At 48.7% G+C, this 15,035-nt stretch overlaps 1 long non-coding RNA gene across 1 annotated transcript in view; it reads left to right on the plus strand.

Annotated features, from left to right (window-relative positions):
- The window catches only part of LOC142289929 (uncharacterized), a 439,890-nt gene that overhangs the window by 348,814 nt on the left and 76,041 nt on the right, over window positions 1-15,035 (plus strand). The gene's annotated exons all lie outside the window — the stretch shown is intronic.

The following is a 15,035-nucleotide window of genomic DNA, read 5'->3' on the forward strand; positions in this document are numbered from 1 at the left end:
ATCATCTATTTCTTAGAAAGTTGTCCAGTCACTTTTAGATCATTGTGGTGTGTGAACAACACAACAATTACTAATATTACTCCTTAAAGGGATTACCTGGGATTTCTGTAAGCATTTTTGTTTGAACCTAGGCTGCAAAATGCTTACTGGTAGGGCTCTTTTCCACTTGCATACTGCTTCCAATGCAGGAGCATCGGAAGCAATATGCTGCGTGTGTCACCCGAGGGTCATGCGACTGTGATGCGATCTTGTGAACACATCACAGGAGAGGATATGATGGAGGGAACACTGTCTCCCATCTCCTCCATTGTCTGTCTCATTGTGCACCGCACTGCACTCGCATAACATGCGAGTGCAGTGCGATTTTACACACGCGTGAGCCGAGACTTGGTGCAAAATGCAGCATGCTGCGATTGCACTAAGAGCCCAATTCGTGTGGAGAAAAAACAGAACAAAGGAAACTGTCTCATTGATTAACACTGGTGCGAGTGCAATCTGATATTTTATCGGATCGCACTCGCACCAGGAAATCGCTGATGGAAAAGAGCCCTTAGTAATTTACTCCCTCTCAGCATTCTGCTCTGTTGCCTAGATACAAAACCTAGGCATGTGACAAACTCTCTGCTTATTCTGTAGGAGCTGCTCACACTCCGATTAGTGTTTTCCTATCTTGAGGCTGGTCATAACGTCACAATTGAGGTTATGCCCAGACTCCAGCAAGCGTGTCTCCCTGTATCTGTGAAATGATGGGCCAGGGGCGCCTCTGGCCTTGTAGTCGTGGCACTTGAGGATTGGCTTACCCCTGGCTCCGCCATTACTTGAAAACCGGGCTTTGACCTTGTGGGGCAGAGTATGACGGTGCATTCGCCGGATGGTGCACAAACAGTCTTCAGGCAAAAGCTGGTTATAACGAAAGATGACATTTATTTGCACAATACAATCCGGTCAGCAGAATCCGGCACTTTCTGTGGAGCTGGGGACAACCTGCCCAAACGCGCCCTCTGGTGGGGATATGCCCTGGGTACTCCGCTTCTCCGGGCTCCCACTCTTAAGTCAAGCACACACTGGACCCACACCAGCGGATTCCACGACTTGAGGATACGTTCCCCTCCGTTGCTCCGGCGTCCCCTGATGTTCCGCTCACACACTCTGCCACCGATGTTCACACCCTGCTGTCCCGGATCCAACTCCTTCACACACACACAGACCATCCCTAGCCATTCAGCCGACTCCTCCTTCCCCGGTGGCAACAGCCGTCCCACCCGGCCACTAGGGGGTGCCCTAACACAGGACATCAATATCAACAAACATTTTTATTAACAACATTTCCGGGTCTTTTAGTAGGGGGTATGCGCACCCACTACATGCCTCCCCTCTTAAAATCCGAGCCTCCTGGCACGGCTCTTATTTAAAACACACATAACTATAAAAATATACATATCAAGGTGGTAACCTTCAGTCCCGGCCATCACAGGCGGCCCATCCGCAAAAAGAGGCACCAGTCCAGTGCCCGGCAGCTTAGCAGCGCTCCCGGTCTTTGCTGGCACCTGGCGACTCAACAGTGCTCCCGGTCTCAGATGGCGCCCGGAGGCTCAACAGCGCTCCCGGTCTCAGATGGCGCCCGGAGGCTCAACAGCGCTCCCGGTCTTAGGTGGGGCCCGGAGGCTCAACAGCGCTCCCGGTCTTAGGTGGTGGGCAACAGGCCCGTAAAACTTTTAACCCTTTGGAACAAGAACTTCTGCCGGTCTAGGAACGATACCGGTCTTCAAACAGGATATCTGCAGGGATCTATTCCGGAGGCCAGGACCGCTTCCACTCCTCCGCCTGTGCCTGTATATAGGCACCCAGGGACTGCCCAGGTTGGCGGCGTATTCTCCGGAATGACACGGGGGCAAAAGGTGGCTCTGCTGGCACAGCTTCTTCAGCTCCCGGCGGGGGTGATGGCGTCGCTACCCGGGGTGGTTGAGGTGCGGGTTGCGGCACGTCCAGGACTATGACCGGTCTGTTGGTCACACTCTGATTTACCGCTACCACCGGGGTAACCCTTTCCGGGTCAGCGGTCGGGCCAGATGGTACTTCCGGTGCAGCTGCCGAGGTGCGCCTGGAATGAGAGGCCGCGGTCGGTACCGGTTTTGGGTGGCTCCGGCGCCGTTCCTGTTGCTCCTCCCACTCCAGTTCTTGCTGCCACTGGGCCGCTTCCCGGGCGGTCGGCATCCGAGTGACCCCCACCGCGAACAGGCCGCGACTACCCGCATCGGGCAAGAATTGTACCTTCTCTCCCGGGTAGAGCGTGTGGAGACGTTTCGGCAGCCCCTCTACGTCCAGGTGGACCCGATTGTAAAAGTAATCGTCCCCGGTGTTTGCTTCGCGGATAAACCCGTAGCCCTCCTGCTGATTGAACTTCACCACTTTGCCAGTGGTGAATTTCAGGGCCAGCTCCTCACCGCCGGGACCGGACAACATTTCCCGGACGATGGTTTCAGCCAGCAGGCGTTCTCTGACGGGGTCTGGTACCGGGGACGGAGCTCTGGGGTGCGATACGGGGAACGGGACTACCGGGTCCCAAAAGAAGCCCAGGTGGTCTTCCTCCAGCCTCTCGGCAGGCACTTCAGCCGGCTCCCCAGATGGGACAGATGGTGTGGCGGCGGTGGCGCCAGGCTGTGGTGTCTCCCAAGGGGAATACGTAATCCCCGGAATCCGGTCTCTCACTGGTGGCTGGGTGGCATACATTGCCCGTACCTCCGTAATCGTACCTCCGGTCTTCGCATCCCAAGTGGTCTTCCAGGTCACCTTCTCGGGACGCGTGGAACCTCCCGGCCCGGTCGGAAGGTCTACTAAAGATGCCTCACTGGCGGCAGCAAATTTGGGACGCCCCCGGCCTAGGCTGACCAGAGCCATGGTGGTGGCGAGTTCTTCTGGTTGTCCGGAAGTCTCCATTCCTGTCTCTGATTGTCGTCCTAACAATGGCGGCGGCGTCAAAGCTGAGACTGAGGAAAGTGGAGGTGGGCCTTTGTTTCCCGCTCTTAAACAGGTTCCACCCCCAGCCTCACGCATCATCTTGACTCCTCCGCGGCGGTACTTCTTTTTCTTCCGAACACCGCCCACTTCGTATGTCTTCCTCAATGCCCTGGGACTGGCGCCTCCCCTCTTTGGGCGGAGTACTCTGTACCTCTTCCTCGGCACCGGCCAGCCCCAGGCTCTTCTTTTGGCGCCAACTTTTCGCGCCTTTTCTTCATCCTCAGAGATAACGGCCCTCTTGCCGCCATCTTGTGCCCGGTCCAACGCTGTAGGCACTGTGTTTTCTTCCCACCAGGGGACTGGAAATCTTCTCCCGTAGTCGGGATCCTGTGCACCAGGCACCACTTGATCTCCAGCTTCTTGGGTCCCTGGCAGGGAATTCGCATCCTGCCGACTACGCCACATGAAATGATGGGCCAGGGGCGCCTCTGGCCTTGTAGTCGTGGCACTTGAGGATTGGCTTACCCCTGGCTCCGCCATTACTTGAAAACCGGGCTTTGACCTTGTGGGGCAGAGTATGACGGTGCATTCGCCGGATGGTGCACAAACAGTCTTCAGGCAAAAGCTGGTTATAACAAAAGATGACATTTATTTGCACAATACAATCCGGTCAGCAGAATCCGGCACTTTCTGTGGAGCTGGGGACAACCTGCCCAAACGCGCCCTCTGGTGGGGATATGCCCTGGGTACTCCGCTTCTCCGGGCTCCCACTCTTAAGTCAAGCACACACTGGACCCACACCAGCGGATTCCACGACTTGAGGATACGTTCCCCTCCGTTGCTCCGGCGTCCCCTGATGTTTCGCTCACACACTGCCACCGATGTTCACACCCTGCTGTCCCGGATCCAACTCCTTCACACACACACAGACCTTCCCTAGCCATTCAGCCGACTCCTCCTTCCCCGGTGGCAACAGCCGTCCCACCCGGCCACTAGGGGGTGCCCTAACACAGGACATCAATATCAACAAACATTTTTATTAACAACATTTCCGGGTCTTTTAGTAGGGGGTATGCGCACCCACTACATCTGTGTGAACACTGATTGGTCTGAACTGCCCAATCAGCTGTACGGAGGAAGGACATTTCAAGTATATTCACAAGTACTGTGACTATACAGAACAGTGTCTCCTATCAGTTTTGTGAGTGGTGACATCTTTTTCATAGAATACAGCACTGAGATAATACTTTGAATCTCACTCCTTTCAGAGTTTCACACAGAGGTGAATGAACAGGAAAAACTCTGTAAAGGAGGGAGTTTCCAGTGTAATTGCAGCAATGGCTTATCTAAAGATACCAGCGCTGACAGTCCGTGAATGTCTGGTACACCAGCTGTAAGACTACACTTCTCCTCTCCCTCTGAATTCCTGTACATTTTTCTAATAGAACACAGAAGATGGGGTGACTGCCATGTACTCCCCTCTCCCCTCTCATGTCCTTTGTGCACAGATGATCAACTACAGTACTGCCGAGAAGACAGGCGAGCATCCAGTGCTGATTGGTCGAACATTAGCCAGTTGGAAGGAGGCTTAGCTCAGCTGCTTCATCTTGTATAAGAAGGAAGCTTAAAGGGAATTAATTACCAGGATTTTCTTATCTAACCTAAAGCCAATGCTATACTGGCACTATCAGGCTGATTATCTACATACCATTAGTGGTCAGCTCAGATTTTTAGGTTTTGAAATCTAAGAAAGGGAAGTTTGTAAAATGAGTAGCTTATTGAGTGACAGTTGCACTGGAGCAGATCATATATTCATAGTTATCACCTCCCTTTGTTAGAATTAGTATCAGTATTATACAAACAACTCACTTTGTTTAGCAGGACCTGTAGTGAGGTCACACCCAGGTGACCTGGTATCAAGCTTTGGTGGCTGAGGCCCCGCCCCTTCTGGTCACATAAGTATGACCTCACTACAGGTCCTGCTAGACAAAGTGAGTCGTTTGTATAGTGCTTATGCTAATTCTAACAAGGAGAGGGGATAACTATGAATACTGTATATGATCTGATCCTCAGCTGCTGTCACTCACGAAGCTGCTCATTTTCCAAACTTCACTTTCTTGGATTTCAAAACCTAAACATCCGAGCTGACCACTACAGATATGTAATCAGCCTGATTGTGCCAGTATAACACTGGCTTTAGGTTATATGCAAAAATCCTGGTGATTGGTTCCCTTTAATTCTCTAACTTGTACTGCACATGATGTTATAGGTAGAGATGAGTAGAGTTGAGCGCGGTTCGAGGTTCTCCAGTTCGCGGCTTGAGTGATTTTGGGGGCTGTTCTAGATCGAACTAGAACTCGAGCTTTTTGCTAAAGCTCGATAGTTCTAGATACGTTCGAGAACGGTTCTAGCAGCAAAAAGACAAGCTAATTACTAGCTGGCTTTCCGCTGTAATAGTGTAAATATCTCTGTGACTCACACTATTATGAAATTTCAGCGTATAGTGTGCGGGAACAGCGCATTCAGATCACTGCTGTTTGGATAATGGCGATCGCCATTTTTTTTTTTCCTTGTCTTCCTTCCCTAAGCGCGCGCGTGTAGTACTAGTGGGGCGGGCAAGCATGTCAGCCAATCCCAGATACACACACAGCTAAGTGGACTTTTAGCCAGAGAAGCAACGGCATGTGTGATAGGATGTCCATGTCACATGTGCCTGCATTATAAAAACGGACATTTCCCTCCAGCACGCCATTATCTGCCTTCTGTGTCTTGGTGTCAGTCACCGCTGGCGTAGCTCCTGTCTCCGATACTGCTGTGTACGCTCTATACACAGCGCTCTACAGAATAGGGATAGAAGTTTCTTTCAGCCTTTGTAAGGGCTAATACTGGCAGGGTCAGAGCCATAGGTGACAGTCAGGTCCGTGAAAACAGATTTTAACAGCTACACAAGATGACAGCGTCTGTGTAGCTAAGGTCAGGGATTTCCTCGCTGCATTTCCCCATAAGGAGGGATAGAAAGAAAGGCTTCCTTTCCTATACCCAGACCCACAACCCTGCCACTGTACCCTCCTGCCCTTCGCACACTCAAACTCATTGTTACTAAGCCATTATACTAGCAAACACTGAGGAAACTTAGTGGCATACTAAAAGTGGCTGTTGGACTTCCATTAGTGTCCCACTGGTGCAAATCTATGTGCAGCACCTCTGCATTGCACACTCAAACTCATTGTTACTAAGCTATTATACTAGCAAACACTGAGTAAACTTAGTGGCATCCTAAAAGTGGCTGTTGGACTTCCATTAGTGTCCCACTGGTGCAAAGCTATTTGCAGCACCACTGCATTGCACACTCAAACTCATTGTTACTAAGCCATTATACTAGCAAACACTGAGGAAACTTAGTGGCATCTTAAAAGTGGCTGTTGGACTTCCATTAGTGTCCGACTGGTGCAAAGCTATTTGCAGCACCACTGCATTGCACACTCAAACTCATTGTTACTAAGCCATTATACTAGCAAACACTGAGGAAACTTAGTGGCATCCTAAAAGTGGCTGTTGGACTTCCATTAGTGTCCTACTAGTGCAAATCTAATTGCAGCACCACTGCATTGCACATTGAAACTCATTTTTACTAAGCCATTATACTAGCAAACACTGAGTAAACTTAGTGGCATCCTAAAAGTGGCTGTTGGAATTCCATTAGTGTCACACTGGTGCAAAGCTATTTGCAGCACCACTGCATTGCACACTCAAACTCATTGTTACTAAGCTATTATACTAGCAAACACTGAGTAAACTTAGTGGCATCCTAAAAGTGGCTGTTGGACTTCCATTAGTGTCCCACTGGTGCAAAGCTATTTGCAGCACCACTGCATTGCACACTCAAACTCATTGTTACTAAGCCATTATACTAGCAAATACTGAGGAAACTTAGTGGCATCCTAAAAGTGGCTGTTGGACTTCCATTAGTGTCCCACTGGTGCAAAGCTATTTGCAGTACCACTGCATTGCACACTCAAACTCATTGATACTAAGCCATTATACTAGCAAACACTGAGGAAACTTAGTGGCATCCTAAATGTGGCTGTTGGAATTCATTATTGTCTCACTAGTGCAAATCTAAGTGCAGCACCTCTGCATTGCACACTCAAATTCATTGTTACTAAGCCATTATACTAGCAAACACTGATGAAACTTAGTGCCATCCTAAAAGTGGCTGTTGGACTTCCATTAATGTCCTACTAGTGCAAATCTAATTGCAGCACCACTGCATTGCACACTGAAACTCATTTTTACTAAGCCATTATACTAGCAAACACTGAGTAAACTTAGTGGCATCCTAAAAGTGGCTGTTGAACTTCCATTAGTGTCCCACTGGTGCAAAGCTATTTGCAGCACCACTGCATTGCACACTCAAACTCATTGTTACTAAGCTATTATACTAGCAAACACTGAGTAAACTTAGTGGCATCCTAAAAGTGGCTGTTGGACTTCCATTAGTGTCCCACTGGTGCAAAGCTATTTGCAGCACCACTGCATTGCACACTCAAATTCATTGTTACTAAGCTATTATACTAGCAAACACTGAGTAAACTTGGTGGCATCCTAAAAGTGGCTGTTGGACGTCCATTAGTGTCCCACTGGTGCAAAGCTATTTGCAGCACCACTGCATTGCACACTCAAACTCATTGTTACTAAGCCATTATACTAGTAAACACTGAGGAAACTTAGTGGCATCCTAAAAGTGGCTGTTGGACTTCATTATTTTCCCACTGGTGCAAAGCTATTTGCAGCACCAGTGCATTGCACACTCAAACTCATTGTTACTAAGCCATTATACTAGCAAACACTGAGTAAACTTAGTGGCATCCTAAAAGTGGCTGTTGGACTTCCATTAGTGTCCCACTGGTGCAAAGCTGTTTGTAGCACCACTGCATTGCACACTCAAACTCATTGTTACTAAGCCATTAGACTAGCAAACACTGAGGAAACTTAGTGGCATCCTAAAGGTGGTTGTTGGACTTAGCTTTGCACCAGTGGGACAATAATTATTTGCAGCACCACTGCATTGCACACTCAAACTCATTGATACTAAGCTATTATACTATCAAACACTGAGGAAACTTAGTGGCATCCTAAAAGTGGCTGTTGGACTTCCATTAGTGTCCTACTAGTGCAAATCTATATGCAGCACCACTGCATTGCACACTGAAACTCATTTTTACTAAGCCATTATACTAGGAAACACTGAGGAAACTTAGTGGCATCCTAAAAGTGGCTGTTGGACTTCCATTAGTGTCCCACTGGTGCAAAGCTATTTGCAGCACCACTGCATTGCACACTCAAACTCATTGTTACTAAGCCATTATACTAGCAAACACTGAGGAAACTTAGTGGCATCCTAAAAGTGGCCGTTGGACTTCCATTAGTGTCCTACTAGTGCAAATCTAATTGCAGCACCATTGCATTGCACATTGAAACTCATTTTTACTAAGCCATTATACTAGCAAACACTGAGTAAACTTAGTGGCATCCTAAAAGTGGCTGTTGGACTTCCATTACTGTCCCACTGGTGCAAAGCTATTTGCAGCACCACTGCATTGCACACTCAAATTCATTGTTACTAAGCTATTATACTAGCAAACACTGAGTAAACTTAGTGGCATCCTAAAAGTGGCTGTTGGACGTCCATTAGTGTCCCACTGGTGCAAAGCTATTTGCAGCACCACTGCATTGCACACTCAAACTCATTGTTACTAAGCCATTATACTAGTAAACACTGAGGAAACTTAGTGGCATCCTAAAAGTGGCTGTTGGACTTCATTATTTTCCCACTGGTGCAAAGCTATTTGCAGCACCAGTGCATTGCACACTCAAACTCATTGTTACTAAGCCATTATACTAGCAAACACTGAGTAAACTTAGTGGCATCCTAAAAGTGGCTGTTGGACTTCCATTAGTGTCCCACTGGTGCAAAGCTGTTTGTAGCACCACTGCATTGCACACTCAAACTCATTGTTACTAAGCCATTAGACTAGCAAACACTGAGGAAACTTAGTGGCATCCTAAAGGTGGTTGTTGGACTTAGCTTTGCACCAGTGGGACAATAATTATTTGCAGCACCACTGCATTGCACACTCAAACTCATTGTTACTAAGCTATTATACTATCAAACACTGAGGAAACTTAGTGGCATCCTAAAAGTGGCTGTTGGACTTCCATTAGTGTCCTACTAGTGCAAATCTAATTGCAGCACCACTGCATTGCACACTGAAACTCATTTTTACTAAGCCATTATACTAGGAAACACTGAGGAAACTTAGTGGCATCCTAAAAGTGGCTGTTGGACTTCCATTAGTGTCCCACTGGTGCAAAGCTATTTGCAGCACCACTGCATTGCACACTCAAACTCATTGTTACTAAGCCATTATACTAGCAAACTATGCTGCCAGTTTAAGGGCCGTAGTTGCATTGTCAGTGATAATTATTGTTGTTTATTCTGCTGTTAATAAAGCTAGACCACCGCTGAAATCTACACCACCTCTCAATTTTTACTACCACATTTTAAGTGCACAATCTTGTCGCAATCAAAATGAGTGGCAAAATGACAGATGCTGGTGGAAAGGGGATGAGGAGTGTTGGAAAAGGAAAAAAAGCGTTTGTCCGTGGGTGTTACGGGGGGCTGTCTGATAATAACCGAAAGGAGTATCAGACAGTCAGGGTCCACCGTGCAAAGACTTTGCTGCAGACTATGGCAGAGTGCGATACCTCTGTTAACTCACAGAAGGATATAATAAGAAAGTAAAGCAATTCCTCCCTTACTTGGAGGGTGTGTGGAATGATCTCTGTTAATAATCACAGAGACAAAGGCAATGTGTGCGAAATGGCACCTACCTAGGTCCGCTCTTCTAGTGGTGCAAAAGAGACGAACAGCAGCGTAAGCCGCACAAAGCTCCTACCTGCGTTCGCTCCACTAGTGTGCGAGGACACGAACCACTAGATATGGCACCTGCCTAGGTCCGCTCTTCTAGTGGTGCAAAAGAGACGAACAGCAGCGTAAGCCGCACAAAGCTCCTACCTCTGTTCGCTCCCCTAGTGTGCGAGGATACGAACAACTGCCAGACGCAGTATAAGGAACGTTACCCTAGCGGCAACGTCCACCTACGAGTACAATCACAAGGCCCAGCCAGACCATGTGCCTCAGGCACCTGCCTATGTCCGCTCCCCTAAGAGGTAAGGATACGGACAGCAGCCGAAGCTGTAAGGTATAAGAACGCTACCCTGCCGGTAGCGCTCACCTAGCATAGACAGAGGAATGCCTAGAGGAACGCGCACAGAGCGTCTACTCATATGCATGAACCAAGAGGACTGAGCACCATGCGGCGTGTGTCAGGGTCTTATATAGACTCTGTGCCTCATCCAAGATGGAGGACACCAGAGCCAATCCGCTTCCAGAACGACAGGAGTGACGTCATGCTGGCCTATCACCGAGCAAGACGTCACAAGCACATGACCAGCGACCAATCGGCATAGAAGGTGTCAGAGACATGTGACCTCGTGTCAGCGATGATGTCACCCGCACATGTGCAATGGCTCCAAGATTGGACTTAGTCTCCGGCGCTCGCACATGTGCAGTAGCAAGAAATCTGGACTTAGTCTCCAGCGCTCGCACATGTGCAGTAGCAAGAAATCTGGACTTAGTCTCCAGCGCTCGCACATGTGCAGTAGCAAGAAATCTTGACTTAGTCTCCAGCGCTCGCACATGTGCAGTAGCAAGAAATCTGGACATAGTCTCCAGTGCTCGCAGCAACCGTAACAGTACCTCCCCCTCAAGGGCCCCCCTCCCGGCGACGCAGATAATCGGCAACTAAGTCGGGAGCATGGACAGCCTCCTCAGGCTCCCAAGAGCGATGTTCCGGGCCATAGCCCTCCCAATCTATCAAGAAGAACCTGCGCCCTCTAACCATCTTAGAACCAACTATGGCTCGTACCTCATAGCTAGAGCGAGAGGAATCAGAGGCAGGAGAGTGCACTTCACGAGCGTGAGGTAAAATAGCCGGCTTTAGCAGTGAGACATGGAATTTGTCATGAATCCTAAGATGAACAGGTAACTTCAATTGATAGACTACAGGATTTACCTGTCGAAGAACCTCATAAGGACCCAGGAAGCGAGGAGCAAATTTGACAGAGCTCACTCTAAGTCTCACGTGTTTTGCAGAGAGCCACACAAAGTCCCCTGGAGAAAAGACAGGAGCCGGGCGACGAAACCGATCGGACACCGTCTTCATACGGTCCTTAGCTGCTTGGATCGACTCTTGAGTCCGATCCCAAACCTCTCTGGCATTAGTTGCCCAGTCGGCCACAAGAGGAGGAGGTGCAGCAGCGGGAAACGGTACCGGTACCCTAGGGTGTTGCCCATTATTGAGTACGAACGGTGTCTGCCCAGTGGCCTCAGCCAGCGAATTGTTAAGGGCAAATTCTGCCCAGGGTAGGAGGGAGGACCAGTTATCGTGGTTCTCAGCAACAAAGTGTCGAAGGTATATAATCATAGATTGATTGGTACGTTCAACCAAACCATTAGTCTCCGGATGGTATGCCGAAGAGAGATTCAACTCAATTTGCAGAAGGCTACAAAGATCTCGCCAGAAACGGGAAGTAAATTGCGGGCCTCTATCACAAATGATACAATCTGGCATCCTGTGAAGCCTAAAGACATGCTTGAGGAATAGTTTGGCTAGTACCCTGGAAGATGGGATTCTCGATAACGGTACGAGATGAACCATCCGGGAGAAATGGTCCGTAATGACCCACACAAATCTATGTCCCTGTGAACATGGAAGATCACCCACAAAGTCCATGCCTACCACCTCCCATGGTCTATCTGGCACTGGTAAAGGATGCAAGAGCCCAGCCGGTCTCTGCCGTAATGGACGGTTGCGAGCACACGAGTAGCAGGAACCGACATATCTCTTGACGTGGCTGGCTAAGTGTGGCCACCAATACCACCTCTCCAGTAACTCTCGTGTCCGCCTAATACCAAAATGCCCACCCACCTTTGAGGTGTGGGCCCATGACAGTATATCATTCTGTCGATCAGGCGGAACAAATGTCTTGCCCGGTGGGATTTGGTCTAACGTCACAGGGGAGAGCGTATGAAAAACCCTGGAGGGAAGGATAAGACGAGGTTCGTCAATCTCTTCCTGGGTAGAAAGCATAGAGCGAGACAGGGCGTCTGCCTTGTTATTCTTACTCCCAGACAAATAGTTGATGGAGAAGTGAAAGCGGGAGAAAAACAAGGACCAGCGGGCTTGGCGAGGATTCAGACGCTGAGCAGTTTGTAAGTACGTCAGATTCTTATGGTCTGTATAGACCTGGAAAGGATGTTTCGCTCCTTCCAGCAAGTGACGCCACTCCTCCAAGGCTAATCTCAAGGCGAGCAGTTCCCTATCCCCAATGGTATAGTTTCTCTCTGCCGGTGAAAAGGTTTTAGCAAAGAAGAAACACGGCCTTTTTCTACCTGCACCGTTCTTTTGATACAAGACCGCACCAGCACCCACTGAAGAGGCATCAACCTCTAAGAGGAAGGGCTTACTCTCATCGGGTCTTTGAAGAACGGGAGCAGTTGAAAAGTGTCTTTTTACTGCCTCAAAAGCCTGAGATGTCTCAGTAGACCAGGCTTTGGGATTAGCACCTTTCTTAGTCAAGGCCACCAAAGGGGCCACCAAAGTAGAAAAATGGGGTATGAACTGCCTGTAATAATTTATAAATCCTAAGAAGCGTTGCACCGCCTTCAAGGAATGAGGTTCGGACCATTGCAGGACAGCAGAGAGCTTCGCAGGATCCATAGCCAGACCCTCTTGTGAGATAATGTAACCCAAAAAAGGCAATGAGGACTGCTCGAATACACATTTCTCGAGTTTAGCAAACAATGAGTGCTCCCTTAAACGGGAAAGGACACGAACGACATCCTGACGATGAGTCTCCAGATCAGGAGAAAAAATCAGGATGTCGTCCAGATACACCACTACTGAGGATAACAGTAAATCCCTGAACACATCATTTACGAAGTCCTGAAATACTGCGGGTGCATTACATAACCCAAAAGGCATGACGAGGTATTCATAGTGACCGTCTCGGGTGTTAAAAGCGGTCTTCCATTCGTCACCCTCTCGAATTCGTACCAAGTTATACGCACCCCTCAGATCCAACTTCGTAAAAACTTGAGCTCCTCTCAGTCTGTCAAAGAGCTCCGAAATTAAAGGTAATGGGTATTTGTTCTTTATTGTGATTGCGTTGAGACCCCTGTAATCTATGCAGGGACGCAAATCACCCTCTTTCTTCCGAACAAAGAAAAACCCAGCTCCCGCGGGAGAGACAGACTTACGAATGAACCCCTTCTCTAAGCTCTCTCTTATATAGGTCGACATGGCCTCCGACTCAGGTATCGACAGGGGGTAAACCCTGCCTTTAGGTGGAACCGAACCTGGGATAAGGTCTATGGCACAGTCATACGGCCTATGGGGTGGAAGAACCTCAGCACCCTGTTTGGAGAACACGTCAGCGAAATCCAAATAGGGTGTAGGTATGGGAGAGAGATCAGTTGATGCAACTGCAACGACCTTAGGTGGTAAGGGAAGACATCGGGACTGACATTTCGAACCCCAACTAATAATGCTGTCAGACTCCCAGTCAATGTGAGGAGCATGAGTCCGAAGCCATGGAAGACCCAGAAGGACGTCGTCTATACCCTCAGGCAAAACAAGAAAAGAAATCTCCTCAATGTGACCCTGAGACAGGGAAAGGCGCAAGGGAACTGTCCTCAATGTAATGGAGTCAGACAACATAGTTCCATTAACAACACGGACAGGAATAGGCGCCTCTAACATGATAGAGGGAATATTGTGTCCCTTTACAAATCCTGAGGACACAAAAATCCCGTCAGCTCCGGAATCCACAAAAGCCATAATAGGCCATGTATTCTCAGATAACGAGAGCTGACCTGGGATACAACACTTAGAGGGTGCAGAAGACGTCTCTAGTAACCCCCCTCTAATGGTTACTAGGCCAGGGAGTTTCCCTGACGACTAGGACACTTGTTGGCATAGTGCCCAGCCTGACGACATACGTAACATATAGGAGGACCAGACTTGCGTAGTCTGGAGAACGTATGACCTAACTCCATAGGAGTGGGAGATGTTTCAGATGCTGAGGAAGATGGTAGTGGACCCTCAACAACTGGAATAGCCCGATGCTTAGGGCGTGAGGAAGAGACCTCGAGTCTACGTTCCTTATGGCGTACATCGATCCTCGTTGCTACTGTGATCAAGTCCTCCAGAGAAGCAGGGACTTCACGAGTAGCAAGGGCATCCTTGACATAGCCAGCCAACCCTCTCCAGAAGATAGGAATCAACACCTTCTCTGGCCAATCTAGTTCTGCCACCAGAGTTCTAAAAGCAATGGCATAAGAACTAGTGGATAACGAACCCTGAGATAGATCTAACAGTCTCAGGGCCGCATCATGGGTAACCTGCGGACCCATGAATACCGCCTTAAGAGCATCAAGAAAGTCTTGATGTCTCAGAGTAACCACATCAGAGCGCTCCCATAGGGGAGTCGCCCATTCTAAGGCTTTGTCCTGAAGTAAGGAGATGATAAAGCCTACTCTGGACCTCTCCGTAGAGAAGCGAGAAGAGTTAACCTCTAGGTGTATCTGACACTGACTAATGAAACCACGACATGATCTGGCATCGCCAGAATATCTGTTTGGTAGAGCAAGTCGAGGATCATGTGCAGATGTCACCATGGTCTGAGGTTTATCCTCTATACTCTTGAGCCGTGACTCAAGTACTTGTATGTAACGGTGTAACTGCTGATATTCTGCCATAACTGCCAGACCCTTGGCTCAGTCCTAATGTTACGGGGGGCTGTCTGATAATAACCGAAAGGAGTATCAGACAGTCAGGGTCCACCGTGCAAAGACTTTGCTGCAGACTATGGCAGAGTGCGATACCTCTGTTAACTCACAGAAGGATATAATAAGAAAGTAAAGCAATTCCTCCCTTACTTGGAGGGTGTGT

This window comes from Anomaloglossus baeobatrachus, chromosome 2 (genome assembly GCF_048569485.1).
Source record: "Anomaloglossus baeobatrachus isolate aAnoBae1 chromosome 2, aAnoBae1.hap1, whole genome shotgun sequence".
Lineage (NCBI taxonomy): Eukaryota > Metazoa > Chordata > Amphibia > Anura > Aromobatidae > Anomaloglossus > Anomaloglossus baeobatrachus.